Source organism: Eptatretus burgeri, unplaced genomic scaffold (assembly GCF_056783735.1).
Source record: "Eptatretus burgeri isolate ZD-2024b unplaced genomic scaffold, Ebu_testis_v1 Ebu_testis_scaffold_3158, whole genome shotgun sequence".
NCBI lineage: Eukaryota > Metazoa > Chordata > Myxini > Myxiniformes > Myxinidae > Eptatretus > Eptatretus burgeri.
Window position 1 is genome coordinate 432,085 of NW_028225106.1, and position 26,188 is coordinate 458,272.

Below are 26,188 nucleotides of genomic sequence, written 5' to 3' on the forward strand. Positions count from 1 at the left end.
CACACGTAAACGGTGTAGTTCAGAAAATCGTCCACCAGATGGCAAATTTCAACTTTTTGCAGTAAAGTAAATGAGAAAATAAATCACATGTAAACAGTGTTGTTCATAAAATCGGCCACCAGATGGGCATTTCAACTTTGAACAGTGAAGTAAATGAGAAAATAAATCACACGTAAACGGTGTAGTTCAGAAAATCGTCCACCAGATGGACATTTCAACTTTTTACAGCAAAGTAAATGAGAAAATAAATCACACATAAACGGTGTAGTTCATAAAATCGTCCACCAGATGGACATTTCAACTTTTTACAGCAAAGTAAATGAGAAAATAAATCACACGTAAATGGTGTAGTTCATAAAATCGTCCACCAGATGGACATTTCAACTTTTTACAGCAAAGTAAATGAGAAAATAAATCACACGTAAACGGTGTAGTTTATAAAATCGTCCACCAGATGGACATTTCAACTTTGAACAGTGAAGTTAATGAGAAAATAAATCGCACATAAACGGTGTAGTTCATAAAATCGTCCACCAGATGGACATTTCAACTTTGAACAGTTTAGTAAAGGAGAAAAGAAATCACACGTAAACGGTGTAGTTCATAAAATTGTCCATCAGATGGACGTTTCAACTTTGAACAGTTTCGTAAAGGAGAAAAGAAATCACACGTAAACGGTGTAGTTCATAAAATTGTCCACCAGATGGACATTTCAAATTTGAACAGAAAAGTAAATGAGAAAATAAATCACACGTAAACGGTGTAGTTCATAAAATCGTCCACCAGATGGACATTTCAACTTTCAACAGCAAAGTGAATGAGAAAATAAATCACACGTAAACGGTGTAGTTTATAAAATCGTCCACCAGATGGACATTTCAACTTTGAACATTAAAGTAAAGGAGAAAATAAATCACACGTAAACGGTGTAGTTCATAAAATCGTCCACCAGATGGACATTTCAACTTTGAACAGTGAAGTGAATGAGAAAATAAATCACACAATAACGGTGAAGTTCATAAAATCGTCCACCGGATGGACATTTCAACTTTGAAAAGAAAAGTAAACGAGAAAATAAATCACACGTAAACGGTGTAGTTTATAAAATCGGCCACCAGATGGACTTTTCAACTTTGAACAGTAAAGTAAAGGAGAAAATAAATCACACGTAAACGGTGTAGTTCATAAAATCGGCCACCAGATGGACATTTCAACTTTAAACAGTAAAGTAGAAAATAAATCACACGTAAACGGTGTAGTTTATAAAATCGTCCACCAGATGGACATTTCAACTTTGAACAGCAAAGTAAATGAGAAAATAAATCACACGTAAACGGTGTAGTTTATAAAATCGTCCCCCGGATGGACATTTCAACTTTGAAAAGAAAAGTAAAGGAGAAAATAAATCACACGTAAACGGTGTAGTTTATAAAATCGTCCACTGGATGGCACGTTTCAACTTTGAACAGTAAAGTAGTAAATAATTCACACGTAAACGGTATAGTTCCTGAAATTGTCCACCGGAGGGCACGTTTCAACTTTGAACAGTAAAGTAAACGAGAAAATAAATCACTCGTAAACGGTGTGGTTCATAAAATCGTCCACCAGATGGACATTTCAACTTTTTACAGCAAAGTAAATGAGAAAATAAATCGCACGTAAACGGTGTAGTTTATAAAATCGGCCACCAGATGGACATTTCAACTTTGAACAGTAAAGTAAATGAGAAAATAAATCACACGTAAACGGTGTAGTTCATAAAATCGTCCACCAGATGGACATTTCAACTTTGAACATTAAAGTAAATGAGAAAATAAATCACACATAAACGGTGTAGTTCATAAAATCGTCCACCAGATGGACATTTCAACTTTCAACAGCAAAGTAAATGAGAAAATAAATCACACGTAAACGGTGTAGTTTATAAAATCGGCCACCAGATGGACATTTCAACTTTGAACAGTAAAGTAAATGAGAAAATAAATGACATGTAAACGGTGTAGTTTATAAAATCGGCCACCAGATGGACATTTCAACTTTGAACAGTAAAGTAAATGAGAAAATAAATCACATGTAAACGGTGTAGTTCATAAAATCGTCCACCAGATGGACATTTCAAATTTGAACAGAAAAGTAAATGAGAAAATAAATCACACGTAAACGGTATAGTTCATAAAATCGTCCACCAGATGGACATTTCAACTTTGAACAGTAAAGTAAAGGAGAAAATAAATCACACGTAAACGGTGTAGTTTATAAAATCGTCCACTGGATGGCACGTTTCAACTTTGAACAGTAAAGTAAAGTCGTAAATAATTCACACGTAAACGGTATAGTTCCTGAAATTGTCCACCGGAGGGCACGTTTCAACTTTGAACAGTAAAGTAAAGGAGAAAATAAATCACTCGTAAACGGTGTGGTTCATAAAATCGTCCACCAGATGGACATTTCAACTTTTTACAGCAAAGTAAATGAGAAAATAAATCACACATAAACGGTGCAGTTTATAAAATCGGCCACCAGATGGACATTTCAACTTTGAACAGTAAAGTAAATGAGAAAATAAATCACACTTAAACGGTGTAGTTCATAAAATCGTCCACCAGATGGACATTTCAACTTTCAACAGCAAAGTAAATGAGAAAATAAATCACACGTAAACGGTGTAGTTTATAAAATCGGCCACCAGATGGACATTTCAACTTTGAACAATAAAGTAAATGAGAAAATAAATGACATGTAAACGGTGTAGTTTATAAAATCGGCCACCAGATGGACATTTCAACTTTGAACAGTAAAGTAAATGAGAAAATAAATCACACATAAACGGTGTAGTTCATAAAATCGTCCACCAGATGGACATTTCAACTTTCAACAGCAAAGTAAATGAGAAAATAAATCACACGTAAACGGTGTAGTTCATAAAATCGTCCACCAGATGGACATTTCAACTTTCAACAGCAAAGTAAATGAGAAAATAAATCACACGTAAACGGTGTAGTTTATAAAATCGGCCACCAGATGGACGTTTCAACTTTGAACAGTAAAGTAAATGAGAAAATAAATCACACGTAAACGGTGTAGTTTATAAAATCGTCCACCAGATGAACATTTCAACTTTGAACAGTGAAGTAAATGAGAAAATAAATCAAACGTAAACGGTGTAGTTTATAAAATCGGCCACCAGATGGACGTTTCAACTTTGAACAGTAAAGTAAATGAGAAAATAAATCACACGTAAACGGTGTAGTTTATAAAATCGTCCACCAGATGAACATTTCAACTTTGAACAGTGAAGTAAATGAGAAAATAAATCAAACGTAAACGGTGTAGTTTATAAAATCGGCCACCAGATGGACGTTTCAACTTTGAACATTAAAGTAAAGGAGAAAATAAATCACACGTAAACTGTGTAGTTCATAAAGTCGTCCACCAGATGGACATTTCAACTTTGAACAGTGAAGTAAATGAGAAAATAAATCACACAATAACGGTGAAGTTCATAAAATCGTCCACCAGATGGACGTTTCAACTTTGAACAGTGAAGTAAAGGAGAAAATAAATCGCACGTAAACGGAGTAGTTCATAAAATCGTCCACCAGATGGACATTTCAACTTTTTACAGCAAAGTCAATGAGAAAATAAATCACACGTAAACGGTGTAGTTCATAAAATCGTCCACCAGATGGACATTTCAACTTTTACAGCAAAGTAAATGAGAAAATAAATCACATGTAAACGGTGTAGTTCATAAAATCATCCACCAGATGGCACGTTTCAACTTTGAACAGTGAAGTAAATGAGAAAATAAATCACACGTAAACGGTGTAGTTCATAAAATCGTCCACCAGATGGACATTTCAACTTTCAACAGCAAAGTAAATGAGAAAATAAATCACACATAAACGGTGTAGTTCATAAAATCGTCCACCAGATGGACGTTTCAACTTTCAACAGCAAAGTAAATGAGAAAATAAATCACACGTAAACGGTGTAGTTTATAAAATCGGCCACCAGATGGACATTTCAACTTTGAACAGTGAAGTAAATGAGAAAATAAATCAAACATAAACGGTGTAGTTTATAAAATCGTCCACCAGATGGACGTTTCAACTTTGAACAGTAAAGTAAATGAGAAAATAAATCACACGTAAACGGTGTAGTTTATAAAATCGTACACCAGATGAACATTTCAACTTTGAACAGTGAAGTAAATGAGAAAATAAATCACACGTAAACGGTGTAGTTTATAAAATCGGCCACCAGATGGACATTTCAACTTTTTACAGTGAAGTAAATGAGAAAATAAATCAAACATAAACGGTGTAGTTTATAAAATCGGCCACCAGATGGACATTTCAACTTTGAACATTAAAGTAAAGGAGAAAATAAATCACACGTAAACTGTGTAGTTCATAAAGTCGTCCACCAGATGGACATTTCAACTTTGAACAGTGAAGTAAATGAGAAAATAAATCACACAATAACGGTGAAGTTCATAAAATCGTCCACCAGATGGACGTTTCAACTTTGAACAGTGAAGTAAAGGAGAAAATAAATCGCACGTAAACGGAGTAGTTCATAAAATCGTCCACCAGATGGACATTTCAACTTTTTACAGCAAAGTCAATGAGAAAATAAATCACACGTAAACGGTGTAGTTCATAAAATCGTCCACCAGATGGACATTTCAACTTTTTACAGCAAAGTAAATGAGAAAATAAATCACATGTAAACGGTGTAGTTCATAAAATCATCCACCAGATGGCACGTTTCAACTTTGAACATTAAAGTAAAGGAGAAAATAAATCATATGTAAACGGTGTAGTTCAGAAAATCGTCCACCAGATGGCACGTTTCAACTTTGAACATTAAAGTAAAGGAGAAAATAAATCACACGTAAACGGTGTAGTTCAGAAAATCGTCCACCAGATGGCAAATTTCAACTTTTTGCAGTAAAGTAAATGAGAAAATAAATCACATGTAAACAGTGTTGTTCATAAAATCGGCCACCAGATGGACATTTCAACTTTGAACAGTGAAGTAAATGAGAAAATAAATCACACGTAAACGGTGTAGTTCAGAAAATCGTCCACCAGATGGACATTTCAACTTTTTACAGCAAAGTAAATGAGAAAATAAATCACACATAAACGGTGTAGTTCATAAAATCGTCCACCAGATGGACATTTCAACTTTTTACAGCAAAGTAAATGAGAAAATAAATCACACGTAAATGGTGTAGTTCATAAAATCGTCCACCAGATGGACATTTCAACTTTTTACAGCAAAGTAAATGAGAAAATAAATCACACGTAAACGGTGTAGTTTATAAAATCGTCCACCAGATGGACATTTCAACTTTGAACAGTGAAGTTAATGAGAAAATAAATCGCACATAAACGGTGTAGTTCATAAAATCGTCCACCAGATGGACATTTCAACTTTGAACAGTTTAGTAAAGGAGAAAAGAAATCACACGTAAACGGTGTAGTTCATAAAATTGTCCATCAGATGGACGTTTCAACTTTGAACAGTTTCGTAAAGGAGAAAAGAAATCACACGTAAACGGTGTAGTTCATAAAATTGTCCACCAGATGGACATTTCAAATTTGAACAGAAAAGTAAATGAGAAAATAAATCACACGTAAACGGTGTAGTTCATAAAATCGTCCACCAGATGGACATTTCAACTTTCAACAGCAAAGTGAATGAGAAAATAAATCACACGTAAACGGTGTAGTTTATAAAATCGTCCACCAGATGGACATTTCAACTTTGAACATTAAAGTAAAGGAGAAAATAAATCACACGTAAACGGTGTAGTTCATAAAATCGTCCACCAGATGGACATTTCAACTTTGAACAGTGAAGTGAATGAGAAAATAAATCACACAATAACGGTGAAGTTCATAAAATCGTCCACCGGATGGACATTTCAACTTTGAAAAGAAAAGTAAACGAGAAAATAAATCACACGTAAACGGTGTAGTTTATAAAATCGGCCACCAGATGGACTTTTCAACTTTGAACAGTAAAGTAAAGGAGAAAATAAATCACACGTAAACGGTGTAGTTCATAAAATCGGCCACCAGATGGACATTTCAACTTTAAACAGTAAAGTAGAAAATAAATCACACGTAAACGGTGTAGTTTATAAAATCGTCCACCAGATGGACATTTCAACTTTGAACAGCAAAGTAAATGAGAAAATAAATCACACGTAAACGGTGTAGTTTATAAAATCGTCCCCCGGATGGACATTTCAACTTTGAAAAGAAAAGTAAAGGAGAAAATAAATCACACGTAAACGGTGTAGTTCATAAAATTGACCACCAGATGGACGTGTCAACTTTGAACAGTAAAGTAAAGGAGAAAATAAATCACACGTAAACGGTGTAGTTCATAAAATTGACCACCAGATGGACGTGTCAACTTTGAACAGTAAAGTAAAGGAGAAAATAAATCACACGATAACAGTGTAGTTCATAAAATCGTCCACCGGATGGCACGTTTCAACTTTGAACAGTAAAGTGGAAAATGGATCACACGTTAACGGTGTCGTTCATAAAATCGTCCACCAGATGGACATTTCAACTTTAAACAGTAAAGTAGAAAATAAATCACACGTAAACGGTGTAGTTCATAAAATCGTCCACCAGATGGACGTTTCTACTTTGAACAGTAAAGTGTGGAAGATGCATCTTTCCAGCTCCACCAATCACGTTCCCAGGTACACTGGTGTTGCATCGCTGATGAGGTGCACATTTAAAACTTGCACACGATGGTTTTTTTTTTGCAAATTACTTTGAAGAAATAAATTTTGATTTTTTTCTTTTTTGTCGGAGAACATGTTCTGAGCTTTATTTTTTTCGACCAATTAACAAATTTCGCGTGTAATTAACGATCGAAAACTTTAACAATGAATCGATATTTCGGCTCTCATTGACTTTTTATTTATTGGTCGGAGAAATACAAGTGGGGACACTTTTTGAACTCAGCGCATCATGTGCCGCACACACGGTGATATCCATTTCACATTCGATCCAATTACTTATCGATCCCACATTGATGTTCGTCCGCAGTACACTTTTAAAATTCTAATATCTTCTGACGCAAAGCTTGCACAAGGTGAAGTGATCATTCTAGAGACGAGCTTTACCTTGTGTTGAAATTTGAACACACTGTGACCGGGAATAAAAATGTCATGCTGTTTTTTGTGGCCTGTCATGGTACCCGAGTGAATGGCCCCTCCTGTGTCCATTTTTCTGGGTACGAATACAACAAAACACCAAGCACGTGTGCAATGACACCCTCGACTGTGTGTTAAAATTTCAGAAGGCTGATGCATTAAATAAAAGAGTTATGACCGGAAAACTGTTGATAATCTCCACCATGCAAAACAGCTGATTTTGACCATTTACAGGAGGCTGTTAGATGGCCTGAGGAAAGGTTTAGGAAGCGGAAATTTTGCATGCAAGTCCTAATGGAGGGGTAGTTATAAATGTGTGAAGGTCTTAACGATTGGTCTTTTAATTTTGAAATGAGCTTCTGGCATGGATGCACAAAAATGATGGTATTCAGACCCCTAAAATGGACACATTTTCCCTCATATCTTGACCAATATAGTAGCTACAAGAATGAGTGAACACTTTCTAGATTCAGAAGGAGGTCCTCTATCACTTGTTAAAATTTGATGGAGCTGCCTCTTACAATAAAAAAATTATGCGGAATAAAACAATCATTTTACACAGCCTGTTATACCAGTGATTTTCCCACTTACAGGAGCCTGTGAGATGGCCTGAGGAAGGGTGTAGGAAGCTGAAATTTTGCATGCAAGTCCTAATGGAGGGGTAGTTATAAATGTGTGAAGGTCTTAACGATTGGTCTTTTAATTTTGAAATGAGCTTCTGGCATGGATGCACAAAAATGATGGTATTCAGACCCCTAAAATGGACACATTTTCCCTCATATTTTGACCAATATAGTAGCTACAAGAATGAGTGAACACTTTCTAGATTCAGAAGGAGGTCCTCTATCACTTGTTAAAATTTGATGGAGCTGCCTCTTACAATAAAAAAAATTATGCGGAAAAAAAACAATCATTTTACACGGCCTGTTATACCAGTGATTTTCCCACTTACAGGAGCCTGTGAGATGGCCTGAGGAAGGGTGTAGGAAGCTGAAATTTTGCATGCAAGTCTTGATGGAGGGGTAGTTCAAAATGTGTGAATGTCTAAACGATTGGTCTTTTAATTTTGAAATGAGCTCCTGGCATGGATGTGCAAAAATGATGGTATTCAGACCCCTAAAATGGACACATTTTCCCTCATATCTTTTACCAATATAGTAGCTATCAGGACGAGTGAACACTTTGTAAGCTCGGAAATGATTTGGGAAACAGATTGAACCATTATATTTACATTTCATCGCTTATGGAAGAAATTATATTGAAAACAATGACGAAAATAACCCCAAACAAAGGTTTAGAACACAATGTAGCAAAGTACAGTGATGAAATGTACAATAAATACACGTCACTACCTTGTGTTTATTAAATCCTCTCTTTCGATCTGCATGAGGGAAGCGTTTCAAACTCCAAAGATAACAACTGAATATTCTTCAACATCATGAAATGGAAGCCAAAGGTCTGAAAGAGCAAATCGATGACCCTCGGGCTCCGTGAGACGGTCGTCGACGCGGGACCGCACCGTGGTCTTCGTCCGGAGATTCCTCCCAAACCTGAGGGTGAGACGACCTCGAGTTAAGGCAACGGGATCAAGAGCTCGGCCCAAATACACTTGGAAAAAAAAATTCTGCTCACATCCTCTCTGTGCCCAACACTTTACACCATCACCATTATGTAAATTATCCTGCGCTGATCATCGATGCTGCTGATCCGAGTCGGGTCGCCACTCCGACTCAGGAAGTTCGGGCAGAAATCACATTCATCCCCCGAATAACAATCAAGTTTCACGTATTTTCATCAACGACATCGTCATGGTAACGTGGAGAGATTTATTTTGGAGCTCTCTCTTTTCAAAGTGTTCCCCGTCCACCTCCGACCCCAGCCTACCATTCCCCCACTCTGTTGAAGAATTTCCTCCGACCCCAGCCTACCATTCCCCCACTCTGTTGAAGAATTTCTTCCGACCCCAGCCTACCATTCCCCCACTCTGCTGAAGAATTTCCTGTTCAACGGCATGAACAAAGAAAGAAAGGAAGAGAGCAATCACAGATCGCGAACCCTCGCCACGACTTCTTTTGCTCGGTGTATTTTTATCGGTTTTCAGGTAAATCCAACATGACTGCAAAATCATGTGACCTATGACGTCATACGTGTGAAGTTTCGCCTCGATCTGTTCAGCAATTTCAGAGAAGATTTTTGAACATTTGAAAAACAAAAAAACAACATGGCTGCCGAATCACGTGACGCGTAAATATCAAAAGCAGGCAAGTATCCACCATGAAGGCTGCTGGAGCTCTGGCCCCCTGCCCAGTGATGTTTTTTTTCGAGGGGGAGGGGAGGAGGATAAATTTCCTCATTAGCCTCCTCACTATTGATTAAATGACTATATCTACACCTGACCTCAGAAAAAAAAAAACAAAAAAAAAAAAGACAACCATAACCTTTTTGAACAGTTTTCTTTCCCTAATTCTCCTTCTATTCCTTCAGCTGCAGTTTAACATTGCAAATCCTGATAATCATCCTGCACCATGTTCTATACAGAGCGCCGGTGCTGCCGAAGCAGTTAATGATGTCAAAATCCTGGTCGGGCCAGGAAGTGAGGAGTTCGTCATTGGTTCGTGGTGCCGGGGATAGCTCGCTTACTCTTCATGAAGGACACCTTGTGGGATAACGAGTAGGTATAAACCAGTACGACGCAGCACAATACAAAGGCGTTTCAGCCCCAAAAAAAACAAACAAACATCTTTGAACGAGAACAACACCCGGTGGAGCGTTTCCCTCCGCCAGGCGAAACCACGGACTTCTTATAACAACCTGGACCAGAAACGGCCTCTGTCGACTGAAGTCAGAGGTCGACTGACGTCGCCAGGTTGCGTTGCCAATCCGAATTCACAGATTGAAGATATTAATCTGTGCCGAATTTCTCTCTGGAAACAACATTTTTGGACAGCTTAATAAGAAGAACAGGATTTTCTTTTCACCAACAACAGTCTCCGCCGCCCATGATCACCACCAAGCTCATATAAGCTCTGCAGCACGAATCAATAAGGTGAGTGAGTACGAGGTGTCACAATTCTCATGAATGATTATTATCATATCATATGTCATATGATCTGATGATAATCAATGTAATGTGTATAACTAACCCCCTATGGCCTATAATATTTGTATTCTTATAGGCCATAAGGCGGTAGCTTTCAGCTTCCCCCTATAATAATAGGCCTTATGGCCGATAATTAATGATATATTGACCAATCATCAAAACATTGAACAGACATCGGACAACCTTAATAAATATGATGTATAATCTACAGACTAACCTATGGCCTCCTATTAATATGTGTATATTATAGAGGGTAGCTTTCTGTAGCAGGTCGAAGCATATTGAACCAGTACCAGTCTCATTAATGTTTTCATGATTGATCAATATATTATAGGCTATAGTTGGTAGCTTAAAGCTACCCCCGATGTGAGTAGCTTAAAGCTACCCTGTATGGCCTATAATATATTGATCAATCATGAAAACATTGAACAGACATTGGACAACCTTAATAAACATGATCGATAATCTACATACTAATGAGACTAGTTTAATATGCATTGACCTTTAGAAGATGACGATCAACTATTATAATCGCAGTCGGTTGAAACATAAGATATGTCGAAACCTCGGAGAAACACTTCAATGCAAATGGTAAGTAAACTATTGATGTGCAAATAGGATCAGTTTGCTGAAATTTTTCTTGATGGGTTTATCTTTAAATCCAGTGTTCATGGTTCGAACAACATGGTGGAGACGAATCTTTGTATCGCACTCACAGATGTGCTGTATGAGAGAAAATACATGATTACAGTCTGTCTCCGTCTCAAACATGTGATCACTAAGCGAGTCAAATGCACTCGATCCTACTTCTGCCAACACCGATGCAGAGATTGCAGATTTCAGGTAACTACATGCTCGACGGATGACTCCAAAGAACAACTCGATGTAGTCCTGGCTGAGCTTATATGTGAGCAAATACTTTAAAGATGAATTTTGGGGCTGGACATATGTCAGATAGATCCGAATGACGTTTTCGATTATTGGCATTTGAAGGGATGGAAGGATGGGTACTACAATTGGCGTCAGTGGAGGTAGATTTCTGATATCAAGATAGATACAACCCCCTCTAACCCTAAGACGCGTAGGAAGCGAAATGATTTTGGGGGTAACATAGTGTTGTGGTTACCAAATTCGCAAACCACCATTCAGGTCCCTTAGGTGAGATATCTCCGTAAGTATATGTGTAGTTAGGCCCAAACCCGTTGTCTAGTGGGAATAAATGTCATTCATGCGTGCTGCGACTCTTCAGGATAGCCGTTTTTCTTTTACTATCTTTAATTTGGACCAACCGCCATTGTTACCACCACCAACCACAACATCAACCACCCACCGCGGCGCCGCTTCACGTCACACCTCGCAACCGTCGCATCGCCACCGTTCTTGCGCCGCTTGTGGGTACCGGTGTTGGACTCGTGGAGGGCGCGCGCCGAACAGCGTGTACAAAACCACGGATTTTCCGCTTCAAAAACGGATCAAAAACGACACACGCCCACTTTTGTTCCGTCCAATCGGTGAGCGAGGGGCGATTTGGCCCCGCCTCCAGGGCGTTGGAGGGCAGTCGCTATATGCAAATTTATGGATCAAAAAGCATTCACGCCCACTTTTTCTCGGGCCAATGGGGAGCGAGGTGAAAGGTCGAAGGCAGGGGGTCAAAGGCGAAGCCACGGGGCTTATATAAGCGACCGCGTTGGTCAGTCAAGTAAATGGAGAGTTAAGACTTCGCAGTCGGTGGAGTTGGGAAGAAGAAGCAAGAAGGAGTTGGTCGTCGTCGTGTGCGTTGGAGTCGGAGCGAAGGGGACGGAGCTGTGGAGAGGCGGCGAGGGCAGACGAGGGGGTGCTCGCGTCGTGCCGGGAGCTGCACACCAGGGAGGCCGACGGCGCGACCTGGCCGAGGTGGAGACGCTCGTCGCGGGACTCGAGGCAGAGTAGAAATCCTCCTTTCCCCCGAGCATCAGCAACCCCCTCCTGTTTCCCCCCGCGCTGAGATAGTGCGACCAAGGGGGCCCCTTTCCCACCCCCTACCAGACACTGCCCGCGAGGCCCGCGGAGTTGAGGCACCATCGCCGCTCCGCGTTTCATCACCAGACGGGTAGGCCCGACCCGGTCTCGGCCTCAGGTCCGCCTCATCCTTGAGGGTTCTCTTTTCTTTTGTTTTTGGGAATGTGTGTTGTCGGCGCCGTCTGTGAAGTAAAATTGTATAAGTGTTGCCGTGTGCTCGCGTAATCGGTATTAGATCTGCATTGTCGCATTTGCTTTTTGTGTAAAATTGCATTGTGTTTCTCTTCTTTTCTATGTGCTTTTGGTGGAATTGAATATGTGTGCTTTCCGTTCATCGCGAATAAATGTGCTTTGTGTTGAACTGTTTCCCGCTTCGCTTCGTCATTTCTTTCATTGAATCCTCATCTTGCTTCACGTAAAGGGTTGGTAGTGGGCTGAATACGCCCGATAATTAATCGAACCGTCGAGGCCGACGATAACACCGCTCGGTTATCCCGATAGTACGGAACGGGTCGCTTAAGTAGCCCGTGTCCGAAGTCGACCTGCGGCGAGGTGCGATCGCCCGGTCTACCCTCCGTGTGGGTACTTAGGTAGGTCGAATTTGGCGAGCAACCCTATCCCACGCGGGGGCTGATTGGCTAGATCGCGGTGAGACCGAAAGGTCCACCCGTGACTGGTTCCCGGCGTTAGTCCGAGAGGGTCACGACTGGATTGTCCGTCCGGTGGGCGACGTGCCGCGATTCGAGTTACGTGGCCGTCAGCACGCCGGCAGGCGCGAGTCCGTAACAATAGGGTTAGGTGGACCGCGGAGCCAGGACCCTCGGAATAGGGAGGGCCTGTGCCCCCAAAAGGACAAATATTGTGAGCAACCCGCCCAACGATTTACGCAGCCACGGCGGTCGATGGGGGGAATGAATCTCCGGAAAAATTGAATTCTAGACGCCTGGAAAACTCATTTCCGGCGTATTCCTGGATAATATCGTTTTTTTACATTTTCTTTCAAATTATCGACTGTACTTTGCCATCATTAACCTCCGCCATCTTCGAAGATGGATGGAGGTTACTGTTTTCACCCCTTTCTGGTGGGGGGGTTAAGTATGGTCCAAGGATCATGCCACTAAATTTTGGACTTGGCCACCCCCCCCCCCAAAAATAAAAAATTGTAAGAGAAATTTTTTTATTTTTTTTGCATTTCTACATGTTTTAAGTGATTTCCAACCCCCCCCCCCAAATTGTTTTTTACCCCCCCCCCAAAAAAAAAGAGAAATTTTTTTTTTGCATTTGTACATGTTTTAAGTGATTTCCAACCCCCCACCCCACCAAAAAATGGAGAAAAGAACTATAACTCTCAGCACTGTTGACATCATATTTAATGAATAAGATATAAGGTTCACTTGAGTGACGCAGCAGTGTTGGCGGCGGAGGTTTTGCACTCTCCCGAGTGCTCCCCCTCGAGTTTAGATTGTTATACTGGCGTTTAGCGTTTAAATTGTAACTTCTTAAAATAATACTCTAAAAATAGATTGACGATTGAAAGAGAAAAAAACCAAGCATCAATAATCGCATTTTTACCGATGAAAGGTGCATGTGGAGCTCTTCCCAGACTTATTATTGCATCCGAACGCCACGCACTGTGGCATTTTTACGTTTACCGGTTCAAAATACTGGCAAAATAGTTAAAACTCTGAATGGATCTGCAGATTTTTTGAATTGCGCGCGACGAACGAGAGGGAACGCAACATGGCAGCTGAGCCATTTCAGGTGACTTCAGTTCTCACTGCTGCGAGTAGATGGCATTGCTGGTCCAGGTTATTGTAAGAAGTCCGTGGGCGAAACAGGCTTTGTATCCCACTGATCGGCTGTTTCTGGATTCGGACCTGAACCAAAATTGAATCGGCTTGTTCTTGTCGCCTCCCCAACTCACCCCCACCAAGTTTTGTCATAACTCGTCCACAACTTTTTGAGATGCCATGCTCTACCGCAAATCATTTTCAGCTCAAAACTCTCAATGGTGAAGAATCACTTAAAAAAAATTTATCGGATCCGGATCTTCACCAAAATCGAACCAGTCCGTCCTTGTCTCACTCCAAACCTGTCCGCCAAGTTTCATCTGAATCCGTCCACAACTCTTTTAGATACAGTATCCTGTTCACTGACAGACAAACAAACAGGTGAAAACTTCACCTGCGTCCACCTTCGGTGGCAGAGGTCATTACAATCGAAGTTTCCCAGTATTCCCCCTTTTCCAGGAATAGAAAAATGTTCTGCTTGTGGGAAACAAGTTCAGGACATGTGTCCACCCTTTTGGGTTTTCATCAAATGGTCTTGGTTGGCCACAAATTTGACCTCTGACCCTTGATATTCAGTGCCCGTTTGTCCCGGTGACTTATTCAGCAACTAGTTTCACCACTCACCCTTCTCCCACCATTCACCCCCCTCACTCACCCTTCTCAAAATTTCCCCCCTCTCATCCACAAAGCTACCTCCTTCCACTGCCCTCTCATCACTCCACCTCCTCAAATTCCTCCTGCCTTCTTTCTCCCCCCCCCAATCCCCCAGCACCACAGAGCCTTTTCTCCTCCTCATTCGGCCCCCTCCCCTGGCTGTTCTGCAACCCCCCACACTCTTTCAACAATCCTCCTTCCCTCCCCCTCTTCTCCCTTGTCCTACCCTCCCCCTCCCACCCCCGGCACCCAAAGCCTCTTCCCCTCCCTTTTCTTTAACAATGTGGACCTCAAATATCCAGGGCCTTCCCTCAAACCTTTCAGATCTTTCCATACAGGTTTCCACAGACAGCCAGACATAATCTGCCTCACAAACTTTCCTCCCTCAACACATCTCTGACTCCCAAGTATCTCTCCCCGGTTACTCCCTCCTCCGGTATGACAGACCTGAGCCTCATCCTGGTGGAGGAGTTGCTCTCTTCATCAAAGACTCTATTCCTCACTCTCCATGCACTGCCCTCACTCCCCCACACCCCCAGGAATACCTCTGGCTTCGGAGTCCCCTCCACTCCCACCTCATGTTTACTTGTGTACTGCATTGTCCACCAAGCAGTGATGACTCCATCGACACCTCACTATCCGAAAACATGGACCAACTTCTATCCTCTCATCCGAACTCTCTCTTCCTCATATGTGGTGAGTCAAATTGTCATCAAGCCAGTTGGCTAGGTGTGGAAACCTTTTTCACCTGTCATGGCACTTCAGCAAAAGTTTTCTGCGACTCATTGGGACTGACTCAATCGGTCAACTTCCCGACCCGGATCTCAACCAATGGTACTCCATCTCTTCTGGATCTGGTTTGACAAATTTTCCTGACAATATCTGCTGCTCTTCCTCCGCTCCAATCGGTTCTTCTGACCACGTCCTTGTCAAAGTAGACATCTCTCTGGCTGTTATCAGAGAACCACCTCACCGCTGTGGAGTCTGCCAATTCACTCAAGCCGACTGGCAGGGTCTCAAAGCAAGCATGAAACTTATGGACTGGTCTCCCATCGCTACTTTCTCCAACATCAACTCATCCTGGAATTCTTTCAAAGAAACTTGCTCTCCCTCATGCACAGATTTATCCCCTGTCGTCTTCAGTTGTCCTCCCGCCCATGGTTCACCGAAGCTTGTGGCGAGGCAGTTGTCCTGAAACAACTTGCCTTTACCTCATGGAAAGCAAACCCAACTGAGGGTTATCTCAGTTCCTTCCATAAAGCTCGTAACAAGTGTGTATCCACCCTCAGGAGAGCCAGAAAACAACATCTTTCTCAGCTCAAGTCTGAACTTTCAAACCTCTTTCCCTCCTCCAAATCCTGGTGGCGTCGAATCAAATCTGTTTCTGGTGTATGTTCCCCCTCCTACCCTCCCCCTCCCACCCCCGGCACCCAAAGCCTCTTCCCCTCCCTTTCCTTTAACAATGTGGACCTCAAATATCCGTGGACCTCCCTTACCTCAAATGGCCGCACTGCTGATTCCACACGTGAAAACGCTGAATGCCTCAACTCGGTGTTTGCATCGAAATCTTGTGTCCAAAACCCATCACTTTCTCTACCCACCTTAACCACCTTAACCCAGTCGCACCCAACTGTCCCTGGACTCTGTGTCCTTTTCTCCTGACAAGGTGGAGAGCTTGCTATCAAACCTCGACTCAGATTCTGCAACCGGTCCAGACGGCATCAGCCCACGTGTCCTAAAAACCTGCTCATCTGCTCTTGCTCACCCTCTCTCTGTTCTATTCACCCTCTCATTTGCTCAAGGTCATCTGCCATCTGCTTGGAAATCAGCAAACATTACTGCCCTGCATAAAAAGGTGCAAAAACAGATCCCTGCAACTACAGACCAATCAGCCTCCTCCCAATCATCAGCAAGGTTATGGAATCCATCATCGCTTCAAATATTAAATCCTTCCTCCTCACCAATGGGTTGATTTCCGATCATCAATTTGGTTTCAGACCAGGTTACTCTACCCTGGATATGCTGCTTCTGCTCTCCCAACAATGGATGGAGGTCCTCAATGTCAGACAGGAAATCAGAGCCATATTGCGTACTTTTGACCGCGCAGGGTGCTCAAGGTCTGCCACCAACCCCCTCCTGGTAAAACTACCAAAATCACGAATCACTGCTCACCTTCACTCTTTCATTCCTCTTTTTTCCCGCCTTCGGAACAAACTTTCTTCAATCCCATTCTTCCCTCCAGGTCTTCAAAACACCTGTTCCCCATCATCTCTTTCTTCCCCCATCCAAAACAATGATCTTTTATTCCCCCCATTAAACCACCCCATACTCACTTCCTTCAAATTCCCTATTTTCCTGCCTGAAAGTCCCTGTAATATCCATCTTGTATACCCCATGTACCCCACCCCATCCCTCTCCCTTCCACAGATCTCCTCATGTCTCTGTTCCCCACTGTTTGTCCTTCCCTCTCCCGCAGCTCCTCTTCAAATGTACCTCTCAACTCCTCGTCAAATGTCCTTCTCAACTCCTCTTCCAATTTCAAGTCAATCGGATGAAAATTGACTATTTCAGAAATTCCCAATTAAATTAACAGCAAAACTCAAATACGATTACTGTGATGGATGTTTGATGTGTGGAGTACTTGGGATTGTAGAGAGAGAGAGAGAGGGGGAGAGAGAGAGAGAGAGAGAGAGAGAGAGAGAGAGAGAGAGAGAGAGAGAGAGAGAGAGAGAGAGAGAGAGAGAGAGAGAGAGAGAGAGAGAGAGAGAGAGAGAGAGAGAGAGAGAGAGAGAGAGAGAGAGAGAGAGAGAGAGAGAGAGAGAGAGAGAGAGAGAGAGAGAGAGAGAGAGAGAGAGAGAGAGAGAGAGAGAGAGAGAGAGAGAGAGAGAGAGAGAGAGAGAGAGAGAGAGAGAGAGAGAGAGAGAGAGAGAGAGAGAGAGAGAGAGAGAGAGAGAGAGAGAGAGAGAGAGAGAGAGAGAGAGAGAGAGAGAGAAAGTCTTTCCGTCCAGAAGGAAATGCGTAGAAATGGCACACCTGAGAATTGTTGCAGGTTGGGTGAAGGAATGGAATGTCAGATTAACGGAGTATCAATTTTCACACTCCGTTACATCCGTCTTCCATTCCAGCACTCATTCATTCCTCATTTTTCCCACCGGCACCTGTGGAACCATCTTCCACATTCTCTTCAATCTCATTCCACCCTCCAGGTTTTCAACACAGCTGTTTTCCACCATCTCAGGTCACTCCCCATCCCGACTCATGATATTCTCTAACCTCATTAACCCTCCCGAAGCACACCTCTCTACAGGTTTCCAGGTTATCAGGTATCCCACTCAACCTCCCGCTCCCTCATCATTCTTCTGTGACTGAGAGTTGGCACCGATAACCCTCTTGCTCATGACCTGTGTCGTCCTTCACTTGATGTCATTCTTCCGAATGACCTTTATTCCTCAAAGTTTCCTTCCATTTTGCCGCTCTTCCTCACTGTTGGTGTGTCCTCTCCAGCCCTTCCCTGACCTCACAGCTGACACAACACATGAAAAGGCTGAATACCTAACCTCCGTGTTCGCTTCTAAATCTTGTGTCTGAAACCCATGGCTTTCTGTACCCACCCTACCGAGTTGCACCCAGCTGTCCCTGGACTCCTGATAAGGTGGAGAGCTTCCTGTCAAACCTCCACTCAGATTCTGCCACCAGTCCAGACGGCATCAGCCCACGTGTCTTAAAAACCTGCTACTCTGCTCTTGCTCACCCTCTCTCTGTCCTATTCACCCTCTCATTTGATCAAGGTCATCTGCCATCTGCTTGGAAATCAGCAAACATTACCGCTCTGCAAAAAACGTACAAAAACAGATGCCAGCAACTACAGACTAATCACCCTTCTCCCAATCATCACCAAGGTTATGGAATCCATCATCACTTCAGACATTAAATCCTTCTTCTTCAACAATGGCTTGATTTCCGATCATTAATTTGGTTTCAGACCAGGTCACTCAACCCTGGATATGCTGCTTCTGCTCTCCCAACGATGGATGGAGGTCCTAAATTCCAAACATGAAACGAGAGCCATATCTCGAGACATATCACGTGCCTGCGATACTGTCTGACACCATACCTTGATCACCAAATTCTCATCATGTGGTATCCAAGGCCATCTCCACTCATGGCTCGCAGACTTCCTCTCCTGTCACAGTCAATGTGTGACCCTTGACGGAATTCTCTTATCCCCTCTTCCTGTCCAGGCTGGAGTTCCTCAATCCAGTGTTCTGGGCCCTGCTCTTTTTCTGGTTTTCATCCATGATCTCTCCGACTCTCTGGAAAATCCTCTTCATCTCTTTGCTGATGACTCCACCCTCTCCCGCACCATCTGTCATTCCTCAGGTCGGCAAGCGCAGGCTCTTCACTCAGTGCAGATCTGGATAAAATAACAAGCTCGTGCAACACGTGGAATATGTCTTTCAACCATGACAAATCTCAAATTCTCACTTTGTTTCTCTGAAAAGCTCCTCTGGAACCCCTCCCCCCCCCGCTCCCATCTACTTTCTCAACAATCCTCTGGATGAAGCCCTTTCATTCAAACCTCTGGGTCTTAGTATCTGCCATGATCTTTCCTGGGAAAGCCACATTTCCAAGCTGGCCTCCAAAGCCAGTCGCCGACTGGACATCCTCCGTTGTGCAGTCCTTCCTTGGCCCGCATGAGCTGCTGACCACATACAAAGTGTCGTCCGCAGACTTATGGAGTGCTGCTCTCACTCTGGGATGGTGCTCCCGTCTCTCACCTTTCTCGGCTTCACGCTGTGGAAACAAAGGCATTCAGGATCATTTGTATCTCCCGCTATTAGGCTCAGTCTTTGCCTCTCTCACCACAGGCAGGTCGATGGTCTTTCTGTCTTTTACCGTCTCCTCTCCAGCCTAGCCCCCCCCTCTGCTCTGTCTGAGATATGTCCCTCACCCCCATATTTCCGCAGGGCAATCAAGGTCCGCCAGCAATCCCGTTCTGGTAAAACAACCAAAATCTACAATCACTCTTCACCTTCACTCATTTATTCCTCTTTTCCCCCCCTTTGGAACAAACTCCCACACTCTCTTCAATCACATTCTTCCCTCCAGGTCTTCAAAACAGCTGTTCCCCATCTCTTATCTTCACCCATCCAAAACCACAATCTTTTCTATTCCCGCTAATCCACCTCCTTCGAATTCCCTCCTTTCCTTCCTGAAATTCCCTGTTGTGTAAGGACCTGAAAGGCCACGTCGTCCATCTTGTATAATCTGTGTTCCCCGCCTTTCCCTTCCACAGATCTCCTCATGTCTCTGTTCCCCAGTGTTTTGCCATTCCCTATCCCGCAACTCCTCTTCAAATTTCAAGTTACTCTGATGAAAATTCACAATTTTAGAAATTTGGCCTCTGTTGAACTTTTGGCTGAGTTTGACCTCAAAAGTAATTGGTGGTTAAATTCAGTGAACTGATCTGAAAATCCTTTTGAAATTTCTTGTCAATCGCATGAGAATTGAGTGTTTTAGGAACTTGGAAGTTTTGTTGAGCTTTGGCCAATGTTGACCTTTCGACCTCAAAAACAACAGGCTTCTTGCGTATAACAAACTCGACCATGTGATGAAGTTTTGTGAAGATAAGTTTGGAATTGTGACATGTTGGCGATAAATAGACAGACAGAGACAGAATAACAACATTGACTGACCAAAGTATTTGAAACATCTTCGATTTTGCAAGTAACAAACGCACCCAAACACAACACCCTCTCCTTCGGTGAGGGTAATTGGAGGGCACTCAGTGGAGCACATACCTCCACGAGGCTGAGCGGTTTCCGCTTTTTTCATCCCACCGAGAGGCCGGATCTGGATTCTGACCTGAACCAAAATCGAATCGACTTGTTCTTGTCACCGAACCAACTCGTCCACCTAATTTTGCCAAAACTCGTTCACAACTTTCTGAGATATCGTGCGATATATCGTTTTTGGCCCAATCTCTCAATACGTGAAGAATCACTTTTTTAAATATCAAAATTCTCCAATCCGGATCTTCACCAAAATCGAATCATTTCGTCCTTGTCAATCACCCAAACTGTCCAATAACTGTCGTGCACATCCGTTCATAATTTTTAGAGATATCGGGCTGAATAGGGGTTGGAGTCGTATCCCTCAGTGGTGAAGAATCACGGAAAAAATCCTCGGAATAACATGCAGCTGAACGTTCGTGTTGAAGAGAGAAGGTGAAGAAACGGAACGAGAGGTACTTTCTACTTCCTCAACTCCTCTCTTCACCATGACCTGGCAGCCCGACCTCACTTCTCGAACTTCTCACATTCAAGAATCATGAGTCGACACCTTCCTCCAGGTGCCAAGATGTGAGCTAGAAATCCTGCCTCCAGCAAACCTCGCAAATCACGTCTTGTCCCCTTGAAGGTCCCTCAAAACCCTCACCCGAAAATCATACTCAATCGATGAAGACGCACACAACTTAAATCTCGATTGATGCAACAAGGTTTGCCTTCTTCGACTGAAATATTTTCCATTTTACAAATCAAAAACAATGGAAGTGTAAGTATTTCAGAGAAAGAAAACTTCCATAATCCATTTTATAAAGGATTTCTGTCAATAATCTAGTATTTGTGGACAAGGAAGGAACTTTCATAAAACCAATGAATGAGAAAGAAATATAATTTTCAGCAAAACTCAAACACGATTACTGTGATGGATGTTTGATATGTGGAGTACCTGGGATTGTGGAGAGAGAGAGAGAGAGAGAGAGAGAGAGAGAGAGAGAGAGAGAGAGAGAGAGAGAGAGAGAGAGAGAGAGAGAGAGAGAGAGAGAGAGAGAGAGAGAGAGAGAGAGAGAGAGAGAGAGAGAGAGAGAGAGAGAGAGAGAGAGAGAGAGAGAGAGAGAGAGAGAGAGAGAGAGAGAGAGAGAGAGAGAGAGAGAGAGAGAGAGAGAGAGAGAGAGAGAGAGAGAGAGAGAGACAGAGAGAGAGAGAGAGAGAGAGAGAGAGAGAGAGAGAGAGAGAGAGAGAGAGAGAGAGAGAGAGAGAGAGAGAGAGAGAGAGAGAGAGAGAGAGAGAAGTCTTTCCATCCAGAAGTAAATGTGTGGAAATGGCACACCTGGGAATTGTTGCAGGTTGGGTGAAGGACTGGAATACCGGGGTAATGCAGTTTCAATTTTCACACACCGTTACCTCCGTCTTCCATTCCAGCACTCATTCATTCCTCATTTTTCCCACCAGCCCCTGTGGAACCATCTTGCACATTCTCTTCGATCTCATTCCACCCTCCAGGTTTCAACACAATTGCTTTCCACCATTTCAGGTCACTGCCCATCCCTACTCATTTTATTTTCTAACCTCATGAACCCTCTCGAAGCACACCTCTCTCCAGCTTTCCAGGTTATCAGGTGTCCCCCTCATCCTCCCGCGCCCTCACCATTCTTCTGTGACTGAGAGTTGGCACCGATAACCCTCTTGCTCCTTACCTGTGTCGTCCTTCCCTTGATGTCATTCTTCCGAATGTCCTTTATTCCTCAAAGTTTCCTTGCATTTTGCCCCTCTGCCTGACTGTTGGTGTGTCCTCTCCAGCCCCTCCCTTATGAACGCACAGCTGACACAACACATGAAAAGGCTGAATGCCGAACCTCCATGTTTACATCTAAATCCTGTGTCCGAACCCCCTCGCTTCCTGTACCCATCTCACCCAGTTGCACCCACCTGTCCCTGGACTCTGTGTCCTTTTCTCCTGACAAGGTGGAGAGCTTGCTGTTAAACCTCGACTCAGATTCTGCAACCTGTCCAGACGGCATCAGCCCCCATGTCCTAAAAACCTGCTCCTCAGCTCTTGCTCACCTTCTCTGTCATATTCACCCTCTCATTTGATCAAGGTCATCTGCCATCTGCTTGCAAATCAGCAAACATTACTGCCCTGCATGAAAAAGGTGAAAAAACAGATCCCTGCAACTCCAGACCAATCAGCAATCATCAGCAAGCTTGTGGAATCCATCATCGCTTCAGACATCAAATCCTTCCTCTTCACCAATGTCCTGATTTCCGATCATCAATTTGGTTTCAGACCAGGTCAGTCCACCCTGGATATGCTGCTTCTGCTCTCCCAACAATGGATGGAGGTCCTCAATGTCAGACATGAAATCAGAGCCACATCCTTAGACCTATCTTGTGCTTTTGATAGGATCTCGCACTCTGCCCTGCTCAACAAACTCTCTTCCTATGGTATCCAACGACATCTCCACTCATGGCTCACAAATTTCCTCTCCTGTCGCAGTCAACATGTGGCCCTAAATGTTCTCTCATCCCCTCTTTCTGTCCAGGCTCGAGTTCCTCGAGGCAATGTTCTGGGCCCTGTTCTTTTTCTGGGTTTCTTCAATGATCTCTCTGACTCTCTGGAAAATTCTCTTTATCTCTTTGCTGATGACTCCACGCTCTGCCTTACGATCCGTCATCCCTCCGATCGGCATGCAGCAGCTTCTTCACTCGATGCAGATCTGGATAAAATCACAAGCTGGTCCAACACGTAGAACATGTCTTTCAACCCTGACAAATCTCACACTCTCACTTTGTTTCTCTGAAAGGATCGTCTGGAACCCCTCCCCACCCCACCCACTTTCTCAACATTTCTCTGGAAGCAGTCCTTTCATTCAAGCTTCTGGGCCTTCCTATTTGCCATGATCTTTCCTGGGAAAGCCACATTTCCAAGCTGGCATCAAAAGCCAGTCGCCGACTGGGAATCCTCCGTCGTGCAAAGTCCTTCCTTGGAACACCTGAGCTCCTGAGTCATACAAAGTGTCGTCCGCAGCCTGATGGAGTGCTGCTTTCCACTCGGGGCTGGTGCTCCTGCCTCTCACCTTTTTCGGTTTCACGCTGTGGAAACCAAGGCATTTAGCACCATTGCTATCTCCCGTGATGAGGCTGAGTCCTTGGGTCTCTCACTCTCTCACCGCAGGCAGGTCCGGGGTCTTTCTGTTTTCTTCCGTCTCCTCTCCGGCACTGCCGCCCGCTCGGTGTGAGAAATGTCGCCCCCATTTCTCTGCAGGGTGCTCAAGGTCTGCCACCAACCTCCTTCTCATAAAACTACCAAAATCACGAATCACTGCTCACCTTCACTCTTTCTTTCCTCGTTTTCCACCTGGGAAATAAACTCCCACACTCTCTTCAATCCCATTCTTCCCTCCACGTCTTCAAAACAGCTGTTTCCCACCATCTCTTATCTTTTCCCATCCAAAACCACAATCTTTTCTGTTCCCGCTAATCCACCCCAAACCCACCTCCTTCAAATTCCCTGCTTTCCTTCATGAAATTCCCTGTCATGTAAGGACCTGAAAGTCCATGTAGTGTCCATCTTGATTACCCCATGTTCCCCGCCACATCCCTTTGTCTTCCACTGATCTCCTCATGTCTCTGTTCCGCACTGTTTTGTCCTTCCCTCTCCCACAACTCCTCCTCAAATGTCCTTCTCAACTCCAATTCAAATTTCAAGTTCATCGGATCAAAATTGACAATTATAGATACTTGGTCTTTGTTGAGCTTTTGGCTGAGTTTGACCTCAAAAGTAATTGGTGGTTAAATTCAGTAAGCTGATCTGAAAATTCTTTGGATATTTCGAGTCAATCGCACGAGAATTGAGGATTTTGAAAATTTTGTTGACCTTTCGTTGATTGATGTTGACCTTTCGACCACAAAAACAACAGGCTTCTTGCGGATAACAAACTCTACCATGTGATGAAGTTTTGTGAAGATCAGTTTGGAAGTGTGACCTGTCAGCGATAAATGGACAGGCAGACAGAATAACAACATTGACTGACCAATATTCTTCAAACTTCTTCGATTTTGCAAGAAACAAACGGACCCAAGCACAACACCCTCTCCTTCGGCGAGGGTAATGAGAAGGCTCTCGGTGGAGCACATACCTGCGCCAGGCTGAGCGGTTTCCGTTTTTTTTTTTTTAATCCCACCAAGAGAATCTGGATTCGGACCTGAACCAAAATCAAATCAACTTGTTCTCATCACCTTTCCAACTCATCCACCGAATTTTGTCAAAACTCATCCACAACATTTCTGAGATATCGTGCTATATATCGTTTTTGGCCCAATCTCTCAATGCATGAAGAATCGCTTTATAAAATATTAAAATTCTCGGATCAAAACCAAAATCGAATCATTTCGTCCTTGTCACCCACCCAACCTGTCCAATAATTTTCGTGCATATCCGATGATAACAACCTCATCGCTGCACTTGGTATTCCAACGCTGGTCGTGTGGCAAAACACTGACCATGTGCTCATTGATGGTCGCTGGAGGGTGATCCAGAACTGCAGGGTCTACCGGAGTGCTCAGTTCCTCCAAACCGACAACAGGTTGTGGTTGCAACTTTGAAGTTTCAGCTTAAATCCCAGAGAATGGCACCATCCCAGCCTTGGCTGGACGTTGGCAAGCTCAAGGATGAGAGGGTAGCTGAGGGGTTTGCGAACTGGCTGAGTGGGGATTTGGGGGGGTCTGGGTGCTTTGGGGAATCCCGAAGAGTTGTGGAGCGCCTTCATGACCACCATCCTTGATGTTGCCGGTCGATGTCTTGGAACTCACCAAAGGGTGAAAAATTTTCTCTCTCAAGGGACACTGGATACCATTGATCAGAGTCGTCGGGCCAGGCTTATTGGCAGAGCTGAGCTGTTCAGGGAGTTGAGGCGTAAAACAGTACATGCACTGAGGGTGGACAAGGAGGCCTATGTGCGAGGAATCTGTGAGGGGGTAGAGCATCACCTGTGGTCAGGTGATTCTCGTCTTGCTTACAGGGGAATATGCGCATTGATTTCCTCCAAGCCCATCCCTCAGTGTACTGCGTTGAGAGCAGTAGGTCGTGGGCTGACAGAGAAGTCCAAAGTGAAGGCCCGCTGAGCCGTTTACTTTGAGCAGTTGTACCACGCTGATCCACCAGATGTTGAGTTGTATATCAGGGGTGTTACTATCCCTACTGCTGATTCCCCAATCAACTGTGATCGAACATCGTTAGTGGAAACACAGGCTGCGGTGAACCGGTTGAAATGGGGTAAAGCTCCAGGGATCTATGGCATCCAGGCTGAAGTTCTCAAGGCTGGTGGAAATGCTGTACTCGTGTCGTTGCATGCAGTTTTGTGCTCTGCCTGGAACACAGGAATCATCCCAACTGACTGGAAGAGGGGCCTTGTTGTCCCTCTCGGGAAAGGGAAGGGTGATCTCCAAGACTGCAACAACTACCGAGGAGTGACGCTGCCCTCAGTGCCGGGCAAGGTCTTTGCTCGGATAACTCTTGACAGGGTTCATCACCATCTGCTTGAGCACCAGCGTCCAGAGCAGTCAGACTTTACACCAAAGAGGTCAACGATTGACCATATGCTTGCTCTTCGGGTCCTCACCGAACGCAGACGAAAGTTTTGGCAGGGGCTGCTTGCAGCCAATGTTGATC

At 43.5% G+C, this 26,188-nt stretch overlaps 1 protein-coding gene across 6 annotated transcripts in view; it reads right to left on the bottom strand.

Annotated features, from left to right (window-relative positions):
• Positions 1–26,188, bottom strand: part of LOC147006644 (uncharacterized) — a 205,073-nt gene that overhangs the window by 169,111 nt on the left and 9,774 nt on the right. For 4 of the 6 annotated variants that reach the window (XR_015054691.1, XR_015054690.1, XR_015054693.1 and 1 more), the window contains one exon: positions 8,500–8,742. The exons of the other annotated variants lie outside the window; for them this stretch is intronic. The gene's annotated coding sequence lies outside the window, so the exon portion shown is untranslated. Of the gene's footprint in view, positions 1–8,499; positions 8,743–26,188 lie in introns of those variants that run through there. 6 annotated transcript variants of the gene reach the window in all.